We start from the raw sequence: 14,932 nt of genomic DNA on the forward strand, positions 1-14,932 counted from the left end.
TTAATTTTTCCACAGTGCCGCTGACAAGTCAAGAAGCCGAAAAGTGCCACCATTCATCGTCTACGGCCACACCACCCTGAAAGTGCCTGATCTCATCTGATCTCAGAAGCGATACAGGGTCGGGCCTGGTTAGTACCTGGATGGGAGACCGCCTGGGAATACCAGGTGTCATAGGCTTTTCAAAGTTTTCAACTTTATTTTGCCACAGCATCGCCTACAAGTCATGGAGCCAAAAGGTGCTGCTACTCATCGCCTATAGCCACACTACCCTGAAAGTGCATGCTCTCGTCTGATCTGTGAAGAGATACAGGGTCAGGCCTAGTTAGTACCTGGATGGGAGACCGCCTGAGAAGTTTTCAAACCTTTGTTTTTTCAAGGTTTGATTTTTTAAAGTTTTCAAAGTTTGAGTTTTCAAAGTTTGAGTTTTCAAAGTTTGAGTTTTCAAAGTTTGAGTTTTCAAAGTTTTCAAAGTTTAATTTTTCAAAGTTTTCAACGTTTTCAAAATTTGATTTTTCAAAGTTTTCAAAGTTTAAATTTTTCAAAGTTTTCAAAGTTTGATTTTTTCAACGTTTTCAAGGTTTGATTTTTCAACGTTTTCAAAGTTTCATTTTTTCAACGTTTTCAACGTTTTCAAGGTTTGATTTTTCAACGTTTTCAAAGTTTAATTTTCAGTTTTCAGTTTCATTTTTCAAAGTTTTCATTTTCATTTTTCCACAGTGCCGCTGACAAGTCAAGAAGCCGAAAAGTGCCGCTGTTCATCGCCTACGGCCACACCACCCTGAAAGTGCCTGATCTCGTCTGATCTCAGAAGCGATACAGGGTCGGGCCTGGTTAGTACCTGGATGGGAGACCGCCTGGGAATACCAGGTGTCGTAGGCTTTTCAAAGTTTTCAACTTTATTTTGCCACAGCATCGCCGACAAGTCATGGAGCCAAAAGGTGCTGCTGTTCTTTGCCTATAGCCACACTACCCTGAAAGTGCCTGCTCTCGTCTGATCTGTGAAGTGATACAGGGTCAGGCCTGGTTAGTACCTGGATGGGAGACCGCCTGAGAAGTTTTCAAAGCTTCATTTTTTCAAGGTTTGATTTTTTAAAGTTTTCAAAGTTTGAGTTTTCAAAGTTTGAGTTTTCAAAGTTTGAGTTTTCAAAGTTTGAGTTTTCAAAGTTTGAGTTTTCAAAGTTTTCAACGTTTTCAAAATTTGATTTTTCAAAGTTTTCAAAGTTTAAATTTTTTCAAAGTTTTCAAAGTTTGATTTTTTCAACGTTTTCAAGGTTTGATTTTTCAACGTTTTCAAAGTTTCATTTTTTCAACGTTTTCAACGTTTTCAAGGTTTGATTTTTCAACGTTTTCAAAGTTTAATTTTTCAGTTTTCAGTTTCATTTTTCAAAGTTTTCATTTTCATTTTTCCACAGTGCCGCTGACAAGTCAAGAAGCCGAAAAGTGCCGCTGTTCATCGCCTACGGCCACACCACCCTGAAAGTGCCTGATCTCGTCTGATCTCAGAAGCGATACAGGGTCGGGCCTGGTTAGTACCTGGATGGGAGACCGCCTGGGAATACCAGGTGTCATAGGCTTTTCAAAGTTTTCAACATTATTTTGCCACAGCATCGCCGACAAGTCATGGAGCCAAAAGGTGCTGCTATTCATTGCCTATAGCCACACTACCCTGAAAGTGCCTGCTCTCGTCTGATCTGTGAAGTGATACAGAGTCAGGCCTGGTTAGTACCTGGATGGGAGACCGCCTGAGAAGTTTTCAAAGCTTCATTTTTTCAACTTTTTCAAAGTTTGATTTTTTCAACGTTTTCAAAGTTTGAGTTTTCAAAGTTTTCAAAGTTTAATTTTTCAAAGTTTTCAAAGTTTCATTTTTTCAACGTTTTCAAAGTTTGATTTTTCAATGTTTTCAAAGTTTGATTTTTCAAAGTTTTTAAAGTTTCATTTTTCCAATGTTTTCAAGGTTAGATTTTTCAAAGTTTTCAAAGTTTCATTTTTTCAACGTTTTCAACGTTTTCAAGGTTTGATTTTTCAAAGTTTTCAAAGATTGATTTTTCAGTTTTCTGTTTCATTTTTCAAAGTTTTCAACATTTTTCCACAGTGCCGCTGACAAGTCAAGAAGCCGAAAAGTGCCGCCATTCATCGTCTAGGGCCACACCACCCTGAAAGTGCCTGATCTCATCTGATCTCAGAAGCGATACAGAGTCGTACAGGGTCGGGCCTGGTTAGTACCTGGATGGGAGACCGCCTGGGAATACCAGGTGTCATAGGCTTTTCAAAGTTTTCAACTTTATTTTGCCACAGCATCGCCTACAAGTCATGGAGCCAAAAGGTGCTGCTACTCATCGCCTATAGCCACACTACCCTGAAAGTGCATGCTCTCGTCTGATCTGTGAAGAGATACAGGGTCAGGCCTGGTTAGTACCTGGATGGGAGACCGCCTGAGAAGTTTTCAAACCTTTGTTTTTTCAAGGTTTGATTTTTTAAAGTTTTCAAAGTTTGAGTTTTCAAAGTTTGAGTTTTCAAAGTTTGAGTTTTCAAAGTTTGAGTTTTCAAAGTTTTCAAAGTTTAATTTTTCAAAGTTTTCAAAGTTTTCAAAGTTTAAATTTTTTCAAAGTTTTCAAAGTTTGATTTTTTCAACGTTTTCAAGGTTTGATTTTTCAACGTTTTCAAAGTTTCATTTTTTCAACGTTTTCAACGTTTTCAAGGTTTGATTTTTCAATGTTTTCAAAGTTTAATTTTTCAGTTTTCAGTTTCATTTTTCAAAGTTTTCATTTTCATTTTTCCACAGTGCCGCTGACAAGTCAAGAAGCCGAAAAGTGCCGCTGTTCATCGCCTACGGCCACACCACCCTGAAAGTGCCTGATCTCGTCTGATCTCAGAAGCGATACAGGGTCGGGCCTGGTTAGTACCTGGATGGGAGACCGCCTGGGAATACCAGGTGTCGTAGGCTTTTCAAAGTTTTCAACTTTATTTTGCCACAGCATCGCCGACAAGTCATGGAGCCAAAAGGTGCTGCTGTTCTTTGCCTATAGCCACACTACCCTGAAAGTGCCTGCTCTCGTCTGATCTGTGAAGTGATACAGGGTCAGGCCTGGTTAGTACCTGGATGGGAGACCGCCTGAGAAGTTTTCAAAGCTTCATTTTTTCAAGGTTTGATTTTTTAAAGTTTTCAAAGTTTGAGTTTTCAAAGTTTGAGTTTTCAAAGTTTGAGTTTTCAAAGTTTGAGTTTTCAAAGTTTTATTTTTCAAAGTTTTCAACGTTTTCAAATTAGATTTTCAAAGTTTTCAAAGTTTAAATTTTTTCAAAGTTTTCAAAGTTTGATTTTTTCAACGTTTTCAAGGTTTGATTTTTCAACGTTTTCAAAGTTTCATTTTTTCAACGTTTTCAACGTTTTCAAGGTTTGATTTTTCAACGTTTTCAAAGTTTAATTTTTCAGTTTTCAGTTTCATTTTTCAAAGTTTTCATTTTCATTTTTCCACAGTGCCGCTGACAAGTCAAGAAGCCGAAAAGTGCCGCTGTTCATCGCCTACGGCCACACCACCCTGAAAGTGCCTGATCTCGTCTGATCTCAGAAGCGATACAGGGTCGGGCCTGGTTAGTACCTGGATGGGAGACCGCCTGGGAATACCAGGTGTCGTAGGCTTTTCAAAGTTTTCAACTTTATTTTGCCACAGCATCACCGACAAGTCATGGAGCCAAAAGGTGCTGCTGTTCTTTGCCTATAGCCACACTACCCTGAAAGTGCCTGCTCTCGTCTGATCTGTGAAGTGATACAGGGTCAGGCCTGGTTAGTACCTGGATGGGAGACCGCCTGAGAAGTTTTCAAAGCTTCATTTTTTCAAGGTTTGATTTTTTAAAGTTTTCAAAGTTTGAGTTTTCAAAGTTTGAGTTTTCAAAGTTTGAGTTTTCAAAGTTTGAGTTTTCAAAGTTTATTTTTCAAACGTTTTCAAAGTTTGATTTTTCAAAGTTTTCAAAGTTTAAATTTTTTCAAAGTTTTCAAAGTTTGATTTTTTCAACGTTTTCAAGGTTTGATTTTTCAACGTTTTCAAAGTTTCATTTTTTCAACGTTTTCAACGTTTTCAAGGTTTGATTTTTCATTGTTTTCAAAGTTAAATTTTCAGTTTTCAGTTTCATTTTTCAAAGTTTTCATTTTCATTTTTCCACAGTGCCGCTGACAAGTCAAGAAGCCGAAAAGTGCCGCTGTTCATCGCCTACGGCCACACCACCCTGAAAGTGCCTGATCTCGTCTGATCTCAGAAGCGATACAGGGTCGGGCCTGGTTAGTACCTGGATGGGAGACCGCCTGGGAATACCAGGTGTCGTAGGCTTTTCAAAGTTTTCAACTTTATTTTGCCACAGCATCGCCGACAAGTCATGGAGCCAAAAGGTGCTGCTGTTCATTGCCTATAGCCACACTACCCTGAAAGTGCCTGCTCTCGTCTGATCTGTGAAGTGATACAGGGTCAGGCCTGGTTAGTACCTGGATGGGAGACCGCCTGAGAAGTTTTCAAAGCTTCATTTTTTCAAGGTTTGATTTTTTAAAGTTTTCAAAGTTTGAGTTTTCAAAGTTTGAGTTTTCAAAGTTTGAGTTTTCAAAGTTTGAGTTTTCAAAGTTTATTTTCAAAGTTTTCAACGTTTTCAAATTGATTTTTCAAAGTTTTCAAAGTTTAATTTTTAAAGTTTTCAAAGTTTGATTTTTTCAACGTTTTCAAGGTTTGATTTTTCAACGTTTTCAAAGTTTCATTTTTTCAACGTTTTCAACGTTTTCAAGGTTTGATTTTTCAACGTTTTCAAAGTTTAATTTTTCAGTTTTCAGTTTCATTTTTCAAAGTTTTCATTTTCATTTTTCCACAGTGCCGCTGACAAGTCAAGAAGCCGAAAAGTGCCGCTGTTCATCGCCTACGGCCACACCACCCTGAAAGTGCCTGATCTCGTCTGATCTCAGAAGCGATACAGGGTCGGGCCTGGTTAGTACCTGGATGGGAGACCGCCTGGGAATACCAGGTGTCGTAGGCTTTTCAAAGTTTTCAACTTTATTTTGCCACAGCATCGCCGACAAGTCATGGAGCCAAAAGGTGCTGCTGTTCATCGCCTATAGCCACACTACCCTGAAAGTGCCTGCTCTCGTCTGATCTGTGAAGTGATACAGGGGCAGGCCTGGTTAGTACCTGGATGGGAGACCGCCTGAGAAGTTTTCAAAGCTTCATTTTTTCAAGGTTTGATTTTTTAAAGTTTTCAAAGTTTGAGTTTTCAAAGTTTGAGTTTTCAAAGTTTGAGTTTTCAAAGTTTGAGTTTTCAAAGTTTAATTTTTCAAAGTTTTCAACGTTTTCAAAATTGATTTTTCAAAGTTTTCAAAGTTTAAATTTTTTCAAAGTTTTCAAAGTTTGATTTTTTCAACGTTTTCAAGGTTTGATTTTTCAACGTTTTCAAAGTTTCATTTTTTCAACGTTTTCAACGTTTTCAAGGTTTGATTTTTCAACGTTTTCAAAGTTTAATTTTTCAGTTTTCAGTTTCATTTTTCAAAGTTTTCATTTTCATTTTTCCACAGTGCCGCTGACAAGTCAAGAAGCCGAAAAGTGCCGCTGTTCATCGCCTACGGCCACACCACCCTGAAAGTGCCTGATCTCGTCTGATCTCAGAAGCGATACAGGGTCGGGCCTGGTTAGTACCTGGATGGGAGACCGCCTGGGAATACCAGGTGTCGTAGGCTTTTCAAAGTTTTCAACTTTATTTTGCCACAGCATCGCCGACAAGTCATGGAGCCAAAAGGTGCTGCTGTTCATTGCCTATAGCCACACTACCCTGAAAGTGCCTGCTCTCGTCTGATCTGTGAAGTGATACAGGGTCAGGCCTGGTTAGTACCTGGATGGGAGACCGCCTGAGAAGTTTTCAAAGCTTCATTTTTTCAAGGTTTGATTTTTTAAAGTTTTCAAAGTTTGAGTTTTCAAAGTTTGAGTTTTCAAAGTTTGAGTTTTCAAAGTTTGAGTTTTCAAAGTTTGAGTTTTTCAAAGTTTTCAGTTTTCAACATTTTCAACGTTTTCAAGGTTTGATTTTTCAAAGTTTTCAAAGTTTCATTTTTTCAACGTTTTCAAGGTTTGATTTTTCAAAGTTTTCAAAGTTTGAGTTTTCAAACTTTGAGTTTTCAAAGTTTTCAAAGTTTCATTTTTTCAAAGTTTTCAAAGTGTGATTTTTCAACGTTTTTCAAAGTTGTCAAAGCTTCATTTTTTCAACGTTTTCAAAATTTGGTTTTTCAAAGTTTTCAAAGTTTCATTTTTTCAACGTTTTCAACGTTTTCAAGGTTTGATTTTTCAAAGTTTTCAAAGTTTCATGTTTTCAACGTTTTCAACGTTTTCAAGGTTTGATTTTTCAAAGTTTTCAAAGTTTAATTTTTCAGTTTTCAGTTTCATTTTTCAAAGTTTTCAACTTCATTTTTCCACAGTGCCGCTGACAAGTCAAGAAGCCGAAAAGTGCCGCTGTTTATCTCCTGCCGCCACACCATCCTGAAAGTGCCTGCGCTTGTTTGATCTCAGAAGCGATACAGGGTCGGGCCTGGTTTGTACCTGGATGGGAGACCGCATGGGAATACCAGGTGTCGTAGGCTTTTCAAAGTTTTCAACTTTATTTTGCCACAGCATCGCCGACAAGTCATGGAGCCAAAAGGTGCTGCTGTTCATCGCCTATAGCCACACTACCCTGAAAGTGCCTGCTCTCGTCTGATCTGTGAAGTGATACAGGGTCAGGCCTGGTTAGTACCTGGATGGGAGACCGCCTGAGAAGTTTTCAAAGCTTCATTTTTTCAAGGTTTGATTTTTTAAAGTTTTCAAAGTTTGAGTTTTCAAAGTTTGAGTTTTCAAAGTTTGAGTTTTCAAAGTTTGAGTTTTCAAAGTTTGAGTTTTCAAAGTTCGAGTTTTCAAAGTTTAATTTTTCAAAGTTTTCAAAGTTTAAATTTTTTCAAAGTTTTCAAAGTTTAAATTTTTTCAAAGTTTTCAACGTTTTCAAGGTTTGATTTTTCAACGTTTTCAAAGTTTCATTTTTTCAACGTTTTCAACGTTTTCAAGGTTTGATTTTTCAACGTTTTCAAAGTTTAATTTTTCAGTTTTCAGTTTCATTTTTCAAAGTTTTCATTTTCATTTTTCCACAGTGCCGCTGACAAGTCAAGAAGCCGAAAAGTGCCGCTGTTCATCGCCTACGGCCACACCACCCTGAAAGTGCCTGATCTCGTCTGATCTCAGAAGCGATACAGGGTCGGGCCTGGTTAGTACCTGGATGGGAGACCGCCTGGGAATACCAGGTGTCGTAGGCTTTTCAAAGTTTTCAACTTTATTTTGCCACAGCATCGCCGACAAGTCATGGAGCCAAAAGGTGCTGCTGTTCATCGCCTATAGCCACACTACCCTGAAAGTGCCTGCTCTCGTCTGATCTGTGAAGTGATACAGGGTCAGGCCTGGTTAGTACCTGGATGGGAGACCGCCTGAGAAGTTTTCAAAGCTTCATTTTTTCAAGGTTTGATTTTTTAAAGTTTTCAAAGTTTGAGTTTTCAAAGTTTGAGTTTTCAAAGTTTGAGTTTTCAAAGTTTGAGTTTTCAAAGTTTGAGTTTTCAAAGTTTCAAAGTTTAATTTTTCAAAGTTTTCAACGTTTTCAAAATTTGATTTTTCAAAGTTTTCAAAGTTTAAATTTTTTCAAAGTTTTCAAAGTTTGATTTTTTCAACGTTTTCAAGGTTTGATTTTTCAACGTTTTCAAAGTTTCATTTTTTCAACGTTTTCAACGTTTTCAAGGTTTGATTTTTCAACGTTTTCAAAGTTTAATTTTTCAGTTTTCAGTTTCATTTTTCAAAGTTTTCATTTTCATTTTTCCACAGTGCCGCTGACAAGTCAAGAAGCCGAAAAGTGCCGCTGTTCATCGCCTACGGCCACACCACCCTGAAAGTGCCTGATCTCGTCTGATCTCAGAAGCGATACAGGGTCGGGCCTGGTTAGTACCTGGATGGGAGACCGCCTGGGAATACCAGGTGTCGTAGGCTTTTCAAAGTTTTCAACTTTATTTTGCCACAGCATCGCCGACAAGTCATGGAGCCAAAAGGTGCTGCTGTTCATTGCCTATAGCCACACTACCCTGAAAGTGCCTGCTCTCGTCTGATCTGTGAAGTGATACAGGGTCAGGCCTGGTTAGTACCTGGATGGGAGACCGCCTGAGAAGTTTTCAAAGCTTCATTTTTTCAAGGTTTGATTTTTTAAAGTTTTCAAAGTTTGAGTTTTCAAAGTTTGAGTTTTCAAAGTTTGAGTTTTCAAAGTTTGAGTTTTCAAAGTTTTCAAAGTTTAATTTTTCAAAGTTTTCAACGTTTTCAAAATTTGATTTTTCAAAGTTTTCAAAGTTTAAATTTTTTCAAAGTTTTCAAAGTTTGATTTTTTCAACGTTTTCAAGGTTTGATTTTTCAACGTTTTCAAAGTTTCATTTTTTCAACGTTTTCAACGTTTTCAAGGTTTGATTTTTCAACGTTTTCAAAGTTTAATTTTTCAGTTTTCAGTTTCATTTTTCAAAGTTTTCATTTTCATTTTTCCACAGTGCCGCTGACAAGTCAAGAAGCCGAAAAGTGCCGCTGTTCATCGCCTACGGCCACACCACCCTGAAAGTGCCTGATCTCGTCTGATCTCAGAAGCGATACAGGGTCGGGCCTGGTTAGTACCTGGATGGGAGACCGCCTGGGAATACCAGGTGTCGTAGGCTTTTCAAAGTTTTCAACTTTATTTTGCCACAGCATCGCCGACAAGTCATGGAGCCAAAAGGTGCTGCTGTTCATCGCCTATAGCCACACTACCCTGAAAGTGCCTGCTCTCGTCTGATCTGTGAAGTGATACAGGGCAGGCCTGGTTAGTACCTGGATGGGAGACCGCCTGAGAAGTTTTCAAAGCTTCATTTTTTCAAGGTTTGATTTTTTAAAGTTTTCAAAGTTTGAGTTTTCAAAGTTTGAGTTTTCAAAGTTTGAGTTTTCAAAGTTTGAGTTTTCAAAGTTTCAAGTTTTCAAAGTTTAATTTTTCAAAGTTTTCAACGTTTTCAAAATTTGATTTTTCAAAGTTTTCAAAGTTTAAATTTTTTCAAAGTTTTCAAAGTTTGATTTTTTCAACGTTTTCAAGGTTTGATTTTTCAACGTTTTCAAAGTTTCATTTTTTCAACGTTTTCAACGTTTTCAAGGTTTGATTTTTCAACGTTTTCAAAGTTTAATTTTTCAGTTTTCAGTTTCATTTTTCAAAGTTTTCATTTTCATTTTTCCACAGTGCCGCTGACAAGTCAAGAAGCCGAAAAGTGCCGCTGTTCATCGCCTACGGCCACACCACCCTGAAAGTGCCTGATCTCGTCTGATCTCAGAAGCGATACAGGGTCGGGCCTGGTTAGTACCTGGATGGGAGACCGCCTGGGAATACCAGGTGTCGTAGGCTTTTCAAAGTTTTCAACTTTATTTTGCCACAGCATCGCCGACAAGTCATGGAGCCAAAAGGTGCTGCTGTTCATCGCCTATAGCCACACTACCCTGAAAGTGCCTGCTCTCGTCTGATCTGTGAAGTGATACAGGGGCAGGCCTGGTTAGTACCTGGATGGGAGACCGCCTGAGAAGTTTTCAAAGCTTCATTTTTTCAAGGTTTGATTTTTTAAAGTTTTCAAAGTTTGAGTTTTCAAAGTTTGAGTTTTCAAAGTTTGAGTTTTCAAAGTTTGAGTTTTCAAAGTTTGAGTTTTCAAAGTTTCAAAGTTTAATTTTCAAAGTTTTCAACGTTTTCAAAATTTGATTTTTCAAAGTTTTCAAAGTTTAAATTTTTTCAAAGTTTTCAAAGTTTGATTTTTTCAACGTTTTCAAGGTTTGATTTTTCAACGTTTTCAAAGTTTCATTTTTTCAACGTTTTCAACGTTTTCAAGGTTTGATTTTTCAACGTTTTCAAAGTTTAATTTTTCAGTTTTCAGTTTCATTTTTCAAAGTTTTCATTTTCATTTTTCCACAGTGCCGCTGACAAGTCAAGAAGCCGAAAAGTGCCGCTGTTCATCGCCTACGGCCACACCACCCTGAAAGTGCCTGATCTCGTCTGATCTCAGAAGCGATACAGGGTCGGGCCTGGTTAGTACCTGGATGGGAGACCGCCTGGGAATACCAGGTGTCGTAGGCTTTTCAAAGTTTTCAACTTTATTTTGCCACAGCATCGCCGACAAGTCATGGAGCCAAAAGGTGCTGCTGTTCATTGCCTATAGCCACACTACCCTGAAAGTGCCTGCTCTCGTCTGATCTGTGAAGTGATACAGGGTCAGGCCTGGTTAGTACCTGGATGGGAGACCGCCTGAGAAGTTTTCAAAGCTTCATTTTTTCAAGGTTTGATTTTTTAAAGTTTTCAAAGTTTGAGTTTTCAAAGTTTGAGTTTTCAAAGTTTGAGTTTTCAAAGTTTGAGTTTTCAAAGTTTCAAAGTTTAATTTTTCAAAGTTTTCAACGTTTTCAAAATTTGATTTTTCAAAGTTTTCAAAGTTTAAATTTTTTCAAAGTTTTCAAAGTTTGATTTTTTCAACGTTTTCAAGGTTTGATTTTTCAACGTTTTCAAAGTTTCATTTTTTCAACGTTTTCAACGTTTTCAAGGTTTGATTTTTCAACGTTTTCAAAGTTTAATTTTTCAGTTTTCAGTTTCATTTTTCAAAGTTTTCATTTTCATTTTTCCACAGTGCCGCTGACAAGTCAAGAAGCCGAAAAGTGCCGCTGTTCATCGCCTACGGCCACACCACCCTGAAAGTGCCTGATCTCGTCTGATCTCAGAAGCGATACAGGGTCGGGCCTGGTTAGTACCTGGATGGGAGACCGCCTGGGAATACCAGGTGTCGTAGGCTTTTCAAAGTTTTCAACTTTATTTTGCCACAGCATCGCCGACAAGTCATGGAGCCAAAAGGTGCTGCTGTTCATTGCCTATAGCCACACTACCCTGAAAGTGCCTGCTCTCGTCTGATCTGTGAAGTGATACAGGGTCAGGCCTGGTTAGTACCTGGATGGGAGACCGCCTGAGAAGTTTTCAAAGCTTCATTTTTTCAAGGTTTGATTTTTTAAAGTTTTCAAAGTTTGAGTTTTCAAAGTTTGAGTTTTCAAAGTTTGAGTTTTCAAAGTTTGAGTTTTCAAAGTTTCAAGTTTTTCAAAGTTTTCAACGTTTTCAAAATTTGATTTTTCAAAGTTTTCAAAGTTTAAATTTTTTCAAAGTTTTCAAAGTTTGATTTTTTCAACGTTTTCAAGGTTTGATTTTTCAACGTTTTCAAAGTTTCATTTTTTCAACGTTTTCAACGTTTTCAAGGTTTGATTTTTCAACGTTTTCAAAGTTTAATTTTTCAGTTTTCAGTTTCATTTTTCAAAGTTTTCATTTTCATTTTTCCACAGTGCCGCTGACAAGTCAAGAAGCCGAAAAGTGCCGCTGTTCATCGCCTACGGCCACACCACCCTGAAAGTGCCTGATCTCGTCTGATCTCAGAAGCGATACAGGGTCGGGCCTGGTTAGTACCTGGATGGGAGACCGCCTGGGAATACCAGGTGTCGTAGGCTTTTCAAAGTTTTCAACTTTATTTTGCCACAGCATCGCCGACAAGTCATGGAGCCAAAAGGTGCTGCTGTTCATTGCCTATAGCCACACTACCCTGAAAGTGCCTGCTCTCGTCTGATCTGTGAAGTGATACAGGGGCAGGCCTGGTTAGTACCTGGATGGGAGACCGCCTGAGAAGTTTTCAAAGCTTCATTTTTTCAAGGTTTGATTTTTTAAAGTTTTCAAAGTTTGAGTTTTCAAAGTTTGAGTTTTCAAAGTTTGAGTTTTCAAAGTTTGAGTTTTCAAAGTTTGAGTTTTCAAAGTTTTCAAAGTTTAATTTTCAAAGTTTTCAACGTTTTCAAAATTTGATTTTTCAAAGTTTTCAAAGTTTAAATTTTTTCAAAGTTTTCAAAGTTTGATTTTTTCAACGTTTTCAAGGTTTGATTTTTCAACGTTTTCAAAGTTTCATTTTTTCAACGTTTTCAACGTTTTCAAGGTTTGATTTTTCAACGTTTTCAAAGTTTAATTTTTCAGTTTTCAGTTTCATTTTTCAAAGTTTTCATTTTCATTTTTCCACAGTGCCGCTGACAAGTCAAGAAGCCGAAAAGTGCCGCTGTTCATCGCCTACGGCCACACCACCCTGAAAGTGCCTGATCTCGTCTGATCTCAGAAGCGATACAGGGTCGGGCCTGGTTAGTACCTGGATGGGAGACCGCCTGGGAATACCAGGTGTCGTAGGCTTTTCAAAGTTTTCAACTTTATTTTGCCACAGCATCGCCGACAAGTCATGGAGCCAAAAGGTGCTGCTGTTCATTGCCTATAGCCACACTACCCTGAAAGTGCCTGCTCTCGTCTGATCTGTGAAGTGATACAGGGGCAGGCCTGGTTAGTACCTGGATGGGAGACCGCCTGAGAAGTTTTCAAAGCTTCATTTTTTCAAGGTTTGATTTTTTAAAGTTTTCAAAGTTTGAGTTTTCAAAGTTTGAGTTTTCAAAGTTTGAGTTTTCAAAGTTTGAGTTTTCAAAGTTTTCAAAGTTTAATTTTTCAAAGTTTTCAACGTTTTCAAAATTTGATTTTTCAAAGTTTTCAAAGTTTAAATTTTTTCAAAGTTTTCAAAGTTTGATTTTTTCAACGTTTTCAAGGTTTGATTTTTCAACGTTTTCAAAGTTTCATTTTTTCAACGTTTTCAACGTTTTCAAGGTTTGATTTTTCAACGTTTTCAAAGTTTAATTTTTCAGTTTTCAGTTTCATTTTTCAAAGTTTTCATTTTCATTTTTCCACAGTGCCGCTGACAAGTCAAGAAGCCGAAAAGTGCCGCTGTTCATCGCCTACGGCCACACCACCCTGAAAGTGCCTGATCTCGTCTGATCTCAGAAGCGATACAGGGTCGGGCCTGGTTAGTACCTGGATGGGAGACCGCCTGGGAATACCAGGTGTCGTAGGCTTTTCAAAGTTTTCAACTTTATTTTGCCACAGCATCGCCGACAAGTCATGGAGCCAAAAGGTGCTGCTGTTCATCGCCTATAGCCACACTACCCTGAAAGTGCCTGCTCTCGTCTGATCTGTGAAGTGATACAGGGGCAGGCCTGGTTAGTACCTGGATGGGAGACCGCCTGAGAAGTTTTCAAAGCTTCATTTTTTCAAGGTTTGATTTTTTAAAGTTTTCAAAGTTTGAGTTTTCAAAGTAAGTTTTCAAAGTTTGAGTTTTCAAAGTTTGAGTTTTCAAAGTTTGAGTTTTCAAAGTTTGAGTTTTCAAAGTTTGAGTTTTCAAAGTTTTCAAAGTTTAATTTTTCAAAGTTTTCAACGTTTTCAAAATTTGATTTTTCAAAGTTTTCAAAGTTTAAATTTTTTCAAAGTTTTCAAAGTTTGATTTTTTCAACGTTTTCAAGGTTTGATTTTTCAACGTTTTCAAAGTTTCATTTTTTCAACGTTTTCAACGTTTTCAAGGTTTGATTTTTCAACGTTTTCAAAGTTTAATTTTTCAGTTTTCAGTTTCATTTTTCAAAGTTTTCATTTTCATTTTTCCACAGTGCCGCTGACAAGTCAAGAAGCCGAAAAGTGCCGCTGTTCATCGCCTACGGCCACACCACCCTGAAAGTGCCTGATCTCGTCTGATCTCAGAAGCGATACAGGGTCGGGCCTGGTTAGTACCTGGATGGGAGACCGCCTGGGAATACCAGGTGTCGTAGGCTTTTCAAAGTTTTCAACTTTATTTTGCCACAGCATCGCCGACAAGTCATGGAGCCAAAAGGTGCTGCTGTTCATTGCCTATAGCCACACTACCCTGAAAGTGCCTGCTCTCGTCTGATCTGTGAAGTGATACAGGGTCAGGCCTGGTTAGTACCTGGATGGGAGACCGCCTGAGAAGTTTTCAAAGCTTCATTTTTTCAAGGTTTGATTTTTTAAAGTTTTCAAAGTTTGAGTTTTCAAAGTTTGAGTTTTCAAAGTTTGAGTTTTCAAAGTTTGAGTTTTCAAAGTTTTCAAAGTTTAATTTTTTCAAAGTTTTCAAAGTTTAAATTTTTCAAAGTTTTCAAAGTTTGATTTTTCAAAGTTTTCAAAGTTTGATTTTTTCAACGTTTTCAAAGTTTCATTTTTTCAACGTTTTCAACGTTTTCAAGGTTTGATTTTTCAACGTTTTCAAAGTTTAATTTTTCAGTTTTCAGTTTCATTTTTCAAAGTTTTCATTTTCATTTTTCCACAGTGCCGCTGACAAGTCAAGAAGCCGAAAAGTGCCGCTGTTCATCGCCTACGGCCACACCACCCTGAAAGTGCCTGATCTCGTCTGATCTCAGAAGCGATACAGGGTCGGGCCTGGTTAGTACCTGGATGGGAGACCGCCTGGGAATACCAGGTGTCGTAGGCTTTTCAAAGTTTTCAACTTTATTTTGCCACAGCATCGCCGACAAGTCATGGAGCCAAAAGGTGCTGCTGTTCATCGCCTATAGCCACACTACCCTGAAAGTGCCTGCTCTCGTCTGATCTGTGAAGTGATACAGGGGCAGGCCTGGTTAGTACCTGGATGGGAGACCGCCTGAGAAGTTTTCAAAGCTTCATTTTTTCAAGGTTTGATTTTTTAAAGTTTTCAAAGTTTGAGTTTTCAAAGTTTGAGTTTTCAAAGTTTGAGTTTTCAAAGTTTGAGTTTTCAAAGTTTTCAAAGTTTAATTTTTCAAAGTTTTCAACGTTTTCAAAATTTGATTTTTCAAAGTTTTCAAAGTTTAAATTTTTTCAAAGTTTTCAAAGTTTGATTTTTTCAACGTTTTCAAGGTTTGATTTTTCAACGTTTTCAAAGTTTCATTTTTTCAACGTTTTCAACGTTTTCAAGGTTTGATTTTTCAACGTTTTCAAAGTTTAATTTTTCAGTTTTCAGTTTCATTTTTCAAAGTTTTCATTTTCATTTTTCCACAGTGCC

General features: G+C 37.8%; 19 non-coding genes and 1 pseudogene across 19 annotated transcripts; all 20 read left to right on the forward strand.

Moving 5' to 3' along the window:
* Positions 1–58: 58 nt before the first annotated feature.
* Positions 59–177, forward strand: LOC121398623. The gene has a single exon (XR_005964443.1). It is a non-coding gene; the product is annotated as a 5S ribosomal RNA (ribosomal RNA).
* Positions 178–760: 583 nt separating this feature from the next.
* On the forward strand, positions 761–879 carry LOC121398470. The gene has a single exon (XR_005964306.1). It is a non-coding gene; the product is annotated as a 5S ribosomal RNA (ribosomal RNA).
* Positions 880–1,455: 576 nt separating this feature from the next.
* Positions 1,456–1,574, forward strand: LOC121398622. Its single transcript, XR_005964442.1, has one exon. It is a non-coding gene; the product is annotated as a 5S ribosomal RNA (ribosomal RNA).
* Positions 1,575–2,135: 561 nt separating this feature from the next.
* LOC121398411 lies at positions 2,136–2,264 on the forward strand (annotated as a pseudogene).
* Positions 2,265–2,825: 561 nt separating this feature from the next.
* LOC121398512 lies at positions 2,826–2,944 on the forward strand. Its single transcript, XR_005964340.1, has one exon. It is a non-coding gene; the product is annotated as a 5S ribosomal RNA (ribosomal RNA).
* A 574-nt stretch (positions 2,945–3,518) lies between these two features.
* LOC121398609 lies at positions 3,519–3,637 on the forward strand. The gene has a single exon (XR_005964430.1). It is a non-coding gene; the product is annotated as a 5S ribosomal RNA (ribosomal RNA).
* Positions 3,638–4,203: 566 nt separating this feature from the next.
* LOC121398621 lies at positions 4,204–4,322 on the forward strand. The gene has a single exon (XR_005964441.1). It is a non-coding gene; the product is annotated as a 5S ribosomal RNA (ribosomal RNA).
* Positions 4,323–4,891: 569 nt separating this feature from the next.
* Positions 4,892–5,010, forward strand: LOC121398385. The gene has a single exon (XR_005964294.1). It is a non-coding gene; the product is annotated as a 5S ribosomal RNA (ribosomal RNA).
* A 575-nt stretch (positions 5,011–5,585) lies between these two features.
* On the forward strand, positions 5,586–5,704 carry LOC121398396. The gene has a single exon (XR_005964295.1). It is a non-coding gene; the product is annotated as a 5S ribosomal RNA (ribosomal RNA).
* Positions 5,705–7,178: 1,474 nt separating this feature from the next.
* LOC121398407 lies at positions 7,179–7,297 on the forward strand. Its single transcript, XR_005964296.1, has one exon. It is a non-coding gene; the product is annotated as a 5S ribosomal RNA (ribosomal RNA).
* A 599-nt stretch (positions 7,298–7,896) lies between these two features.
* On the forward strand, positions 7,897–8,015 carry LOC121398419. The gene has a single exon (XR_005964298.1). It is a non-coding gene; the product is annotated as a 5S ribosomal RNA (ribosomal RNA).
* A 585-nt stretch (positions 8,016–8,600) lies between these two features.
* Positions 8,601–8,719, forward strand: LOC121398431. Its single transcript, XR_005964300.1, has one exon. It is a non-coding gene; the product is annotated as a 5S ribosomal RNA (ribosomal RNA).
* A 591-nt stretch (positions 8,720–9,310) lies between these two features.
* On the forward strand, positions 9,311–9,429 carry LOC121398443. Its single transcript, XR_005964301.1, has one exon. It is a non-coding gene; the product is annotated as a 5S ribosomal RNA (ribosomal RNA).
* Positions 9,430–10,027: 598 nt separating this feature from the next.
* LOC121398454 lies at positions 10,028–10,146 on the forward strand. Its single transcript, XR_005964302.1, has one exon. It is a non-coding gene; the product is annotated as a 5S ribosomal RNA (ribosomal RNA).
* Positions 10,147–10,730: 584 nt separating this feature from the next.
* LOC121398465 lies at positions 10,731–10,849 on the forward strand. The gene has a single exon (XR_005964303.1). It is a non-coding gene; the product is annotated as a 5S ribosomal RNA (ribosomal RNA).
* A 578-nt stretch (positions 10,850–11,427) lies between these two features.
* LOC121398468 lies at positions 11,428–11,546 on the forward strand. Its single transcript, XR_005964304.1, has one exon. It is a non-coding gene; the product is annotated as a 5S ribosomal RNA (ribosomal RNA).
* Positions 11,547–12,145: 599 nt separating this feature from the next.
* Positions 12,146–12,264, forward strand: LOC121398469. The gene has a single exon (XR_005964305.1). It is a non-coding gene; the product is annotated as a 5S ribosomal RNA (ribosomal RNA).
* Positions 12,265–12,849: 585 nt separating this feature from the next.
* On the forward strand, positions 12,850–12,968 carry LOC121398471. Its single transcript, XR_005964308.1, has one exon. It is a non-coding gene; the product is annotated as a 5S ribosomal RNA (ribosomal RNA).
* Positions 12,969–13,596: 628 nt separating this feature from the next.
* On the forward strand, positions 13,597–13,715 carry LOC121398472. The gene has a single exon (XR_005964309.1). It is a non-coding gene; the product is annotated as a 5S ribosomal RNA (ribosomal RNA).
* Positions 13,716–14,267: 552 nt separating this feature from the next.
* LOC121398473 lies at positions 14,268–14,386 on the forward strand. The gene has a single exon (XR_005964310.1). It is a non-coding gene; the product is annotated as a 5S ribosomal RNA (ribosomal RNA).
* Positions 14,387–14,932: the final 546 nt, after the last annotated feature.

Source organism: Xenopus laevis, chromosome 9_10L (assembly GCF_017654675.1).
Source record: "Xenopus laevis strain J_2021 chromosome 9_10L, Xenopus_laevis_v10.1, whole genome shotgun sequence".
Classification (NCBI taxonomy): Eukaryota; Metazoa; Chordata; class Amphibia; order Anura; family Pipidae; genus Xenopus; species Xenopus laevis.